The sequence below is a fragment of the Lithobates pipiens genome, unplaced genomic scaffold (assembly GCF_037356315.1).
Source record: "Lithobates pipiens isolate NorthernLeopardFrog02 unplaced genomic scaffold, aLitPip1_a1.2 Scaffold_22, whole genome shotgun sequence".
Lineage (NCBI taxonomy): Eukaryota > Metazoa > Chordata > Amphibia > Anura > Ranidae > Lithobates > Lithobates pipiens.
Genome location: NW_027507784.1, coordinates 307417877 through 307430667, shown reverse-complemented (window position 1 = coordinate 307430667; position 12791 = coordinate 307417877).

Genomic DNA, 12791 nt, shown 5'->3' with positions numbered 1-12791 from the left:
CTTTACAACATGAGGACAGACATTACAGTTACATTACAATTTTGTACAAGAGGAATCAGAGGGCCCTGCTCGTTAGAGCTTACAGTCTAAAAATCACTATATAGCTCAGGCTGCTCAGGCTCACGCTACGCGCCCCACACTATATAAGGCCGCCAGCGTGGTGGCCTTGTGTAGTGTTCTGCCATCTGCAGGAGTTAATGGGTGTTGTGTGCCTTCAGCGCAGTATACACCTGTATCTACCCTTTATTGCTGTTCTCTAATTGAGCCATCTGCAGGAGTTAGTGGGTGTTGTGTGCATCCAGCGCAGTATACACCTGTATCTATGTTTATTGCTGTTGTTCTCTAATACAGCCATCTGCAGGAATTAGTGGGTGTTGTGTGCTTCCAGCGCAGTATACACCTGTATCTACGTTTATTGCTGTTCTCTAATTGAGCCATCTGCAGGAGTTAGTGGGTGTTGTGTGCCTCCAGTGCAGTATACACCTGTATCTAGGTTTATTGCTGTTGTTCTCTAATACAGCCATCTGCAGGAATTAGTGGGTGTTGTGTGCTTCCAGCGCAGTATACACCTGTATCTACGTTTATTGCTGTTCTCTAATAGAGCCATCTGCAGGAATTAGTGGGTGTTGTGTGCCTCCAGCACAGCATAGTATACACCTGTATCTACCTTTTATTGCTGGTGTTCTATAATAAAGGCATCTGCAGTAGTTAGTGGGTGTTGTGTGCCTCCAGTACAGCACAGTATATACCTGTATCTACACTTTAATTGCTGGTGTTCTATAATAAAGGCATCTGCAGGAGTTAGTGGGTGTTGTGTGCCTCCAGCACTGCACAATATACACCTGTATTTACCCTTTATTGCTGGTGTTCTACAATAAAGGCATCTGCAGTAGTTAGTGGGTGTTGTGTGTTGCCTCGCTGGACAGGGCGGTCAGCGGTAAGGTGCATATTACCGCTGACTCATGGTCCAGCAGGCATGGACAGGGACAATACCTGTCTTTCACAGCATATTGGGTCACTCTTCTGGCAGCTGGGAAGGATGCAGGACAAGGTGCAGTAGTGTTGGAGGTTGTTCCGCCACCACGTCTCCAAAATGCTACTACTGGTTGTGACACACCTCTCTCCTCCACCCCCTCCTCTTCTTCTTTTTCCTCCATGGTGCTTCGTTAGTGTTCAAGAGGCTACGCAAGTACGCAGGCAAAACGATGCCATGCCGTGCTTGCGCTGGTTTGTTTGGGGGACAGGAACCACACTGGGGCTGATATTTTGTCAGCTGTACATGGGCAGGCAGAGAGGTGGTTGACGCCATGTCAGCTTAAGCCAGGAATGGTGGTTTGCGACAATGGCACCAACCTCCTCTCCGCCCTCCGACAGGGACAACTGACCCATGTACCCTGTGTGGCTCACATCTTTAAACTGGTGGTGCAGAGGTTCTTGGGCATGTGCCCGGGCTTACAGGATGTCCTGAAGCAGGCCAGGAGTCTGTGTGCATTTCCGCAGATCATTTAATGCCAGTGCATGGCTGGCTGAGCTCCAAAAGGAGTTGAACCTGCCCAAGAACTGCCTTATATGTGACATGCCCACCAGGTGGAACTCAACGTTGGCCATGCTGCAGCGGCTGCACACGCAGCAGAGTGCCATCAATGAGTACCTGTGTAACTACGGCACCAGGACAGGGTCAGGGGAGCTCTGTTTTTTCTCACCACGCCAGTGGGGCATGATCAGGGATGCATGCACTGTCCTGTCACCGTTTAAGGAGGCCACAAGGATGGTGAGCAGTGACAGTGCATGCATCAGTGACACTGTACCTCTTGTCCACCTGTTGGAGCATACGCTGCGTGGATTAATGGACAGGGCACTTGAGGCAGGAAGAGGAGGACTTCCTTGCCTCTCAAGGCCCCCTTTATCCAGACAGTGTTCCTGCTGTCCCACCCATCACACAGGAAGAGGAGGAGGAGGATGATTGTGTCAGCATAGAGGTGGAGCCTGGCACTCAACATCAGCAGCAGCAGTCTTGTAGGGATGATTTACAGTTCCAAGAAACCTGTGGACTTCTACGTGGATGGGAGGAGGTGGCAGCGGATCATGTTGTCCTTAGTGACCCAGAGGACTCCGGACCAAATGCCTCAACTAACCTATGCTGCATGGCCTCCCTGATCCTGCAAAGCCTGCGGAAGGATCCTCGTATTCTTCGGATCAAGGAGAGGGACCATTACTGGCTGGCCACTCTCCTTGATCCACAGTACAAGGGTAAGGTTGCCGACCTTATCTTGCCATCACAGAGGGAGCAGAGGATGAGACATCTCCGGGAGGCCTTGCAGAAAGGTCTGTGCAACGTTTTCGCAGAGACTGGGAGGTTACAAACTCCTGGTCCTGGACAACGTGTTGCTGAGGCTTCGGTCAGAAGGAGTGGTGGAGAAGTTGGCCGTCTGGCCGATGCGTTCAGACAATTTTTTAGCCCGCAGCCCCAAGGTATGATCGGTTCCAGCAACCATTGCCAGCGTCTGATTTACATGGTGCAGGAATACCTAGGGGCAAGGCCAGACTTGGACACCTTTCCCACCGAAAATCCTCTGGCTTACCGGGTCTTGAGGATGGATCACTGGCCAGAGCTTGCACAGTTTGCAATTGAGCTACTGGCCTCCAGCATTCTTTCGGAACACACCTTCAGTGCTGCTGGTGGCTTTGTAGTCGGTTGATCGACTGACCTTCATAAAGATGAATCAGTCTTGGATCACCACCAGCTACCAAGCACCTGAAGCTGATGTAACCGAATAATAATAATAAGACTGTCCTCTTATGTTGACTGTCTATCCTCTTCCTCCTCTGCTGATATCTTGGAAGAACATTTTTGGTTCTGGGTGATGCCACCAGCCCAATTTTTCAGCCCCTGTTTAATGCAATGCTTTGCAGCAGGGCTCATTCCTGCACTCCAACTAGAGTATATAGGAGAGGTTGCAGTGTCGTGGCACCAGCACCAGTGCCACCAGCCCAATTTTTTAGCCCCTGTTTAACAGGGGCGTGTAATTACAATTTTTGATGCAATGCTTTGCAGCAGGGCTCATTCCTGCAATCCAACTAGAGTATATGGTAGAGGTTGCAGTGTATAGGTCCAATTTTTCAGCCCCTGTTTAATTTTTGATGCAATGATTTGCAGCAGGGCTCATTCTTGAACTTCAACTAGAGTATCTAGGAAAGGTTGCAGTGTTGTGGCACCAACAAGCAGTGCCTAAGGCCCAATTTTTCAGCCCCTGTTTAACAGGGGCATGTAATTACAATTCTTGATATAATATTTCACAGCAGGGCCCGTTCCTGTGCCCACCGAGAGTAACTGTGAGGACTTATAGTGTTGTGGCACCAGCACTACCACCACAACCACCAAAGGCCCAATTTTTCTACCACTGTTCAACAATGGCATGCAATTACAATGCTTGATATAATCGTTGACAGCAGGGCGCTCCACCAAGAGTAACTTTAAGGGCTTACGATGTTGTGGCAACACCAACACCTTGTTCCGCCATTTCTGCAGTGCATGTAGGGCAGGCCCCTACTTTCAAACATCCAGCTTACAAACGTCTCCTACTTGCAAACCGAAGGAGACAACAGGAAGTGAGAGGAGAAAAGACGGATGGCAAAACAAATTATACAGGGGGGATAACCCCTCCCTATGTTTTCCTAAAAGCTTAAAAATTGATTTTTTGACTGGAGTTACACTTTAAAAATGTACCAGTTCAAAATTACAAACAGATTCTACTTAACACAACAAACCTACACAGTCCCTGTCTTGTTTGCACCGCCGGTATACTCATGTTCTGAGTATATAGGGCCTGGGGGCCCCACGCCTTTCGTTTTTTTAATATGGGTACGGGGTTCCCCTTAATATCCGTACAAGACCCAAAGGGGCTGGTAATGGGCTGGGGGGGGGGCTACCTATGCCATTTTTCTCAATGATTTTCATCCCTATTGCCGGAACCAGATATTACATTAAAACCGCAAGCAGTTTTAAATAACTTTTTTTCCGTTAAATTTAATTTTGTGCAGGGACTGTTCTAAACACGGGAAACACGTGCCACTTCACAATCATACTATAAACACACCCCCAGGCACGATATTTAAAGGAATATTTCACTTTTTTTCACTTTAATTGTCATTAAAATCAGTGCTCCCGCCAAAACGGCCATTTTTAAAAACATTTTAGGCATTGAACCATGTCCCCTGGGGCAGGAGCCAGGTCCCCAAACCCTTTTTAGGACAATATCTTGCATATTAGCCATTAAAATTAGCACTTATTATTTCGAACGTTCGAGTCCCATAGACTTCAATGGGGTTCTAAACTTTGCACACATTTTCTGTCCGTTCGAAAGTTCTGGTGCGAACCGAAGCGGGGGGTGTTCGACTCATCCCTAGTGAGGAGTACAAAGACAAGTGTGTCTTGCCTACAGTCGTGCATGATGGTGGGAGTCTCATGGTCTTGGGCTGCATAAGTGCTGCAGGCACTGGGGAGCATGAATACCAACATGTACTGTGACATACTGAAGCAGAGCATGATCCCCCTCCCTTCAGAGACTGGGCCGCAGAGCAGTATTTCAACATGATAATGACCCCAAACACACCTCCAAGATGACCACTGCTTTGCTAAAGAAGCTGAGGGTAAAGGTGATGGACTGGCCAAGCATGTCTCCAAACCTAAACCCTGTTGATTATCTGTGGGGCATCCTCAAACGGAAGATGGAGAAGCGCAAGGTCTCTAACATCCACCAGCTATGTGGTATCATCATGGAGGAGTGGAAGAGGACTCCAATGGCAACCTGTGAAGCTCTGGTGAACTCCATGCCCAAGAGAGTTAAGGTAGTGCTGGAAAATAATGGTGGCCACACAAAAAATTTACAATTTGGGCCCAATTTGGACATTTTCACTTAGGGGTGTACTCACTTTTGTTGCCAGCGGTTGGGGCATTTTGAGGGGACAGCAAATTTACACTGTTATACAAGCTGTACTCCCTACTTCACATGCAGTGTCATTTCTTCAGTGTTGGCATGTGAAAAGATATAATAAAATATTTACAAAAATGTGAGGGCTGTACTCATTTTTGTGAGATACTGTATGTGTGGCCACATCTACAAATTGCATAGTAATCAGTTATCTCAGGTTTACTTTGTTATTGGTACATGTGCAGAACGAAAAATTTGTTTTGTTTCGGATCGATTCGTTAAGTTACTAATTTCATTTGGTTGCAATCGTAACTAAATTTGTTTAATTTTGTTTATTTCGTTTTTGACTGGATTCCACTTTTCACAATGGATTAGAAGTATTCAGATCAAAAATACTGAGTCGATTCAAATTCCTTGTGAAAAATAGCAGGCTTTTTTCTATTCAAAATTCAAACATCAGAAGACAGCTATATTCTTTCTATTTTATTTTATTCTATCCTATTCTATATTCTATTTTTTCTATTCTATCCTTTTATTCTCCATTCAATTCTTTTCTATTCTAGTTTTTTTATTTTCAATTATTTTCTATTCTTTTCTATTATATTATATTCTATTCCTTTATTTTGTATTCTATTTTATTTTCCATTCTATTCTTTTTTCTGCTATTATTTTCCATTTTGTATTCTATTATGTTTTAATATATTCTATTCTATAAAGTAGCCCAAGTAGGAGTCATCTTATTTCACTTTTTATCCTACTGTATTTATTGCAATATGTTGCCAATTCAAATTCATCTACGAATTCGGATAATTCATTTTGTTTTAATTTACTTTGGATTAGTTGAAATTTGTTGTGATTGTGATTCAGAAATTCGGATACATCCAAATCTCTGAATAACGAACATTTCGTCTGAATCTCAATTTGTAACTAAACAAATTGCATGTCTAGTTATTGTACCTTGAGGTGTATGCACTGTTGTAATCTTATAACTATATTTGACCAAATCAGGTTTGCTTTACCAACCAACACCCCACATATTACACTGCCATTTTAATGTAGTTAACCACTACAGATCCACGCTATAGCCAAATGACGGATACAGCGTGGACCTGCTTTGCCCAGGCGTGGTCTATTGACGTCGTCCCGTGCCCGGCGCTCCGTGATCAGCGAGTCTATGAGACTTGCTGGATCACAGATCAGAGTAAGATGCTGGATCACAGATGCCACCTATCAGTGCCTCAACAACAGTGCTGCACATCAGTGCCGCCCATCAGTGCTGTCTTATCTGTGCCCATCAGTGCCGCCTTATCTGTGCCCATCAGTACCGCCTTATCTGTCCTCATCAGTGCCACCTTATCTGTGCCTATCGGTGCCGCCTTAACTGTGTCTATCAGTCCCCTTCAGTGCAGCCTATCAGTGCCCACCAGTGCCGCCTCATCAGCGCATATCAATGAAAGAGAAAAATTAACTGTTTGCAAAATTTTATAACAAACTATTAAACATGATTTTTTTTTTCAAAATTTTAAAATTTTTTTTGTTTGTTTAGCAAAAAATAAAAATCCCAGCTGTGATTAAATACCACCAAAAGAAAGCTTTATTTGTGGGACAAGAATGATAAAAATGTCATTTGGGTACAGTGTTGCATGACCGCGCAATTGTCATTCAAAGTGCGTCAGCGCTAAAAGCTGAAAAATAGTCTGGGCAGGAGGGGGGTTTAAGTGCCCAGTAAGCAAGTGGTTGAAATGGATTCCTGATGGACTAATTCTAATTTGAGAGGGTGGTGGTAGTTTTGGTTACTTGTTCTTACATATTTTACATAGTTACATAGCAGGTGAGGTTGAAAAAAGACACAAGTACATCAAGTCCTTATGTGTGTGATTATATGTCAGTTGCTGTGTCAAATCTACAGAAAAACAGAATGCAATGATTTGCAAATATCATAAACTCATATTTTATTCACAATAGAAAACATCAAATGTTTAAACATGAAAAATGAAAATTTACAATTTTAAGAAAAAAATATGGTAACTTTGAAATTAAAGACAGCAATCTGAGCACCACAAAGGCTGTTTAACTGTCAATATTGAAAGCAAATTCTCCCCCCCATGCATTATTTTGCAGAGAAATCACATTGAATAATACCCCCCTAGCATTTCTGGCTATGGCCATCTTGCAAAAGGGTAGATGATTCATGTAGCATATATCTCCTGGAATCCATCTGTATAAGGCATATAGTGAGGAGGCTGTGCTTAGCTGAGAAAACTACTCCTCCTTCTGGAAGACTCCTGGGATGTATGACATTTGCCTAGGCCTGGAAACCAGAACCATAAAAGCAACTGAAGTTTAAAAACAAGTAAGTATAATATATGGTCCTATCTATTTAGTAGCAAAAGGATTAAAAATAATCAATGTTGATTGAGAGAGTGAAGTGCGGCTTTAAAGTTTTTCTGTGACTTCATCATGTAGGGCAAAACATGTCCACTTACCTTCCTTTGCACTCTTCTGTCACTACATTCAGTCGCTGTGAATAAATGGCTTATGTAGTCTAAGCCCTTGTACACACGGTCGCACATTCCGACGGAAAATGTCTGATCGGACCGTGTTGTCGGATAATCCGACTGTGTGGGCTCCATCGGACTATTTCCATTGGAATATCCGACAGACAAAGTTTTAGAGCTGGGCTATAAAACTTTCCGACAACATGATCCGATCGGACTTTGTCCGATTGTGTGTAGAGAATTCCGATCAGAAAATGTGCCACGCATGCTCAGATCAAATTCCTAGACCAAAGCTATTGGCTACTAGCCTGAACATAGTCCCGTTTTTCAGACAACTTTGTCCAACCATGTGTATGCAACACCAGTTTCGGACAAAATCCATGGGACAAAATCAGACGGATTTTGTTGTCGGAATGTCCGACCGTGTGTACAAGGGCTAAGAGTTGACAGAGTTGTAACCTCCTCTGATCAATGTATTATTAGCTACAAGACTGGATTCAAAACTGCTTGTTGTAGTGCATTGTATTCAATTGAATGGGCTGCCAACACAACAGAATAGACAAAAAAAATATAGTAGACACGCACCATTTCTTCCGACTCAGCACAGCACAATGGATGTGCAATGCGGTATGCCGCAAGGCATGTGTGGCAGAATTTAGGTTGATGTGTTGGGGTACCATTGACAATGGATGGCACTGCAACACGCTAACACATGAAACATTGCAGTAAAGCACAAAAGTGTGATTAGGTGCTTAAAATAAGGTGAACATGGGAAGGGCAGTTCACAGAACAAACCAATACATAAAATCATCCAGCATACTTACCAGATAGCCAGCAAAATTTAAAAAAAGGCTAAACTGTTTCCACAATGTGTGTTAGGTTTACTTTGTGCAAATATATGTAAAGCCACACTGCCACGTCAAGGCTCCTCTGCAAAGTGCGGTCCCTAGCTCTACTCTAACATTGTTTCTAAATTGTAATATAAAAAGAAATTAACAAAGTCCAAACTATTTTTTTTAATTTGTTAAAAAACAGAGGTTTTGGTTGCATATATTTGTAATCACATGTAACGCCACACAGATCTCCCAACTTGGAATAATATTTCAGCCAGTGGTTTTTTTTTGCTGGTTCAACACACATCTAGTGCTAGATAGCAAAAATAAGAATAACATTGGCCTCCAATCTCTGCTTACAGCCAGTCCAACACACACCTAAAACAAAATGTACCAGCCTCCAACCTTCTCTTATAGCTGGTCCAATACACACCTGCAGTAAAAAAAGGACTTCCGGCCTCCAACCTCCCCTTATAGCCGGTCCAACACACACCTACGGTAAAAATGGTCTACCGGCCGCCAACCTCCCCTCATAGCCGGTCCAAAAATGCGGAAAAATAACTAGCAATCCTGTTAGAAGAGCGCTGGTGGCATTGCTCTCTTGGAGACAGGTGCTGATGGGATCCTTGAGATAAGATCCTTGAGATCCATATTGAAATCCTCTGGGAAATGTGGACGTTCGTTGAGGATGGAGCATGCAAGCATGTTGGCGTCTAAGCCCATGAATGGGTAATGTCCAGTTGCCATTATATAGACTATAACTCCCAGGGAGAAAGAGTCAGGCGGCATATCCATATGGCAGCTCCAAATAGATCTGTGGAAATATCAAAAAAGATTAGAGTGGTCGGTAATGAGCATTTTACTGACAAGAAGACAGAAAAAACAAAATGATTGAATACTTACCTCTGGTGCCCTGTACAATGGAGTGCCGACCGAGTCATCCAGGGCCTTGTTAGAGTCTACACCTATTGCTGATAAGCCAAAATCCGCGATTCGCACATGTCCAATGCTGTCCAGCAGAATGTTGTTTGAGTTTCCGGTGTACAATCCCCCGGTTATGAAGGAACTGCAGGCCACAAAGGATCTCTGCGGTGAGGAATCTGATGAAGACATAGAAAATATTGATGGTAAGCATTATGTATGGTAATTTAAGCCAAAAAAATAACAAAAAATGTATCCTAACGCTACAATTATCAGATATAGTCATGCATGCTTGCTATAACTAAATCATGTTAAAAGATAATATCAGTAACGGCAGAATTTAGCACAATACACAGAAGTGTTTTATATGGATATTTAAAATTGCTGATGCACATATAAATTCTCACAAATTATTTTTTGTGATAGTAAAAATGTCTAAATATGATTAAATGTCATTGTACACAGTCAATGTTGATGAATCCCTCCTGCGGAGCTTTTGTATTTTCACAGTGGGAGGTTTCCTAGCAATCAGAATACAATGATCACTACTGGCTATAGCATGCTGGTTGTATAGAAGTCAGTTAGCTTCAGTACAACCAGCATGCCTAAAGATGGCCAGCTTATGTAAGGCCAAAACAGGAAGCAATAAAAATAGCTTCCCTGCTCCATCCAAAACTACAAAAAAATTTTAACATTTATAAACTAACTTTAGCAAAAATTATGTTATAAAAGGACCTATTGGGTAGGAATCAAATACATGTTTTGGTAGACCCCCATACAATATAATTGCTTGTAAATATGAGAGGGTATAAGTTAGAGATTGCCCAATCAGATGGAAGGTTTTTAGGCGGCACAGTGGTGTAGAGGTTAGCACTCTCACCTAGCAGTAAAAAGTGTCGCCGATTTGAATCCCAACCATGACACTACCTGCTTGGAGTTTGCATGTTCTCTCTGTGCCTGCGTGGGTTTCCTCCGGGTACCCCGATTTCCTCCCACCCTCCAAAGACATGCAGGTAGGTTAATTGGCTTCTGTCCAAAATTGTCCCTAGTGTATGATTGTGGGTTGGGGACCTTGGACTGTGGGCTCCTTGAGGGTAAGGACCAATGTGAGTGTGCGATGTATGTGTAAATTGCTATATGGGTACCTTAAATAATATAATAGATGAGCATCTTGATGAGATGCAATGTATATGGATAATTGTGGACATGCACACTCGCTCAGGTTGAACTGGATGGACGGATGTCTTTATTCAACCTTACTAACTTCCATTGGATGAACTGGCCAATAACAGTTGGAGTATACACACACCATGGCAGATCATTCTCAGGGTAAAATAGATTGTCCAAAATCAGCCTCAGTAGAGGTTTGCTAAGATATGTCCAGTGCCTGGGATGTCTGCTTTGGTAGGACACATCTACTGAAAGTCCGACCTTCCCACAGCAATTGCATATCTTGGACAATATTGCACTTTAATGTGATCTATGTACTATGTTCTACCCCCATCCTTATTATCATGGTACCCTGTTGTCTTACCTGTTTCACAAACCTACACTTTAATGTGATCTTTCCAGAGTACTATGTTCTACCTCCATCCCTGTTATTATGGTATCCAATTATCTTACCCATTTCATTTCTAGGAAAAGCCTACACTTTAATGTGATCTTGCTAGAGTACTGTGTTCTATCTTCATCCTTGTTATTATGGTATCCTGTTGACTTACGCATTTCATATCTAGGACAAGCCTACATTTTAATGTGATCTTTCTAGAGTACTATATTCTACCTCTATGCCTGTTATTATGGTAGCCAATTGTCTTACCTTACCTATCTAGTGGTGCTCTTTCTTTTAAGAAGTCCATCAGGTCTCCACCACTCAGGTATTCCATGGCGAAGATGAATTTGTCCTGTACAGAGGAAAGAAAGATCAAGGTTATAGAAATGGTTTTCTATATGAATTTCTATGCAATCTTGGGTAGGTTTTGAGAAAGGTAGGTATCCCTTATAGCAGTATTTTGAAGGGATAACCATTTAATTCCAACCTCACCCACAAAATAAATAAAAGGTAGAGTCACTTACCTCTGTCTTGAAGGCACCATATGCATGTGTGCAGAATGGGCTTATACGAACTTCCTGCAGTATTCGGCTCTCGTTGAGGATCTCATTGACATAATAGTTGTTCTTGGTCATGATTTTGAGAGCCAGCAGTTCATCAGTGGAAGTGTGTGATGCCAAAACTACCTGGATGGGACAGAAGGAGAGATAATTATAGCTGACAATTACAGAAGTTCATTCACATTGTTTAGTACTTCATTTATGGGAGCAGAGTAATGTCTGGAATCAACATAATAGCATTTTTTTCATCAAGGACCTTTTCTCGCTCCTGGCTGCAGCCTCATTCATCCTGAGATATAAGTCAATGGGGAATCCACCATTAAATGTAAGACCCTCCCATTCCACTACAACTCATCCCTTCATAAAGAAGTTGTTATGCTAAGTTTCACCACTCTGATTCCTTCTCTTTTTTATATAGTTAGAAGCTCAACTGAACTCTCAGTTGATATCATGAATGCATTGCAGATGCATGAAAGCAAAATATGTGCAATATAATTTTAACAATTTCTTATCAATAAAAAGCAGCCACAACCCAAATTAAAAATCCCATCCCCTGCCAGCATGCTTCAGAATGGAAATCTTTGCTCTCTTTAGGGAAGCAGTGGGCTCTCTACAGAGGTTCAGCACACCCCTTTCTGGATCAGAGCCCAGAGCTCCCCAGTAGTATGTAACTGAGCTTTGCAGGTTGAAGAGCTCTAGCCCGGGCTCATCTGTGAAGGGGGGGCTTGAACCACTTTAAAGAGACCACTGCTTCCCAACAGAGAGCAAATAACCCACTCTGCAGCATGTTAGCAGGGCACAGGCTTCTCTACTTTGGCTTTAACTGCTTTAGAAAAAAGTAACTGTAAAGCATTTTGTTTTTATGCACCTGGAATGCATTTAGCTGAGTTAAACAGAGAGATAAACTGGGCTTTAAAGTGTATTTCCCCCTCTGCAGCAGTCGCATACACAGAAATAAAAAAGACTAGGGGAGGAGATTTCTGTCTGTGCCCTTGTTGTGGATTTTCCATTACTTCCTATCTGGTGAAAACATCATCAGCAAGACAGAAAGTGAGGAAAAAATCTTTCTAATGGAGCCCCAGACAGCGATAAAACCCTGAAGTGGTTCTAACAGCCCCCCGCCACACACAAACACACACATATTATCTGAACATTTTAAATAAGGGAAAAGTTCTGGCCACTTACATTTCCGAAACTTCCAGCTCCGAGGAAACGATGGAATCTGAAGTTATCCAATGTGACTGGGACAATCTCCCTAGTAGTGGAGAATTTCTCAATGTCACATTTGGGTGGAGTCTCAATCTCAATGTCACTTTTTGGTAGCGTCTCAATCTCAATGTCACATTTGGGTGGAGTCTCAATCTCAATGTCACTTTTTGGTAGCGTCTCAATCTCAATGTCACTTTTTGGTGGCGTCTCAATGTGAACATCACAGTTTGTTGGAGTCTCAATGCAAAGTTCACATTCGGTCACGCTCACTGGGGCAAGCCTGCCGT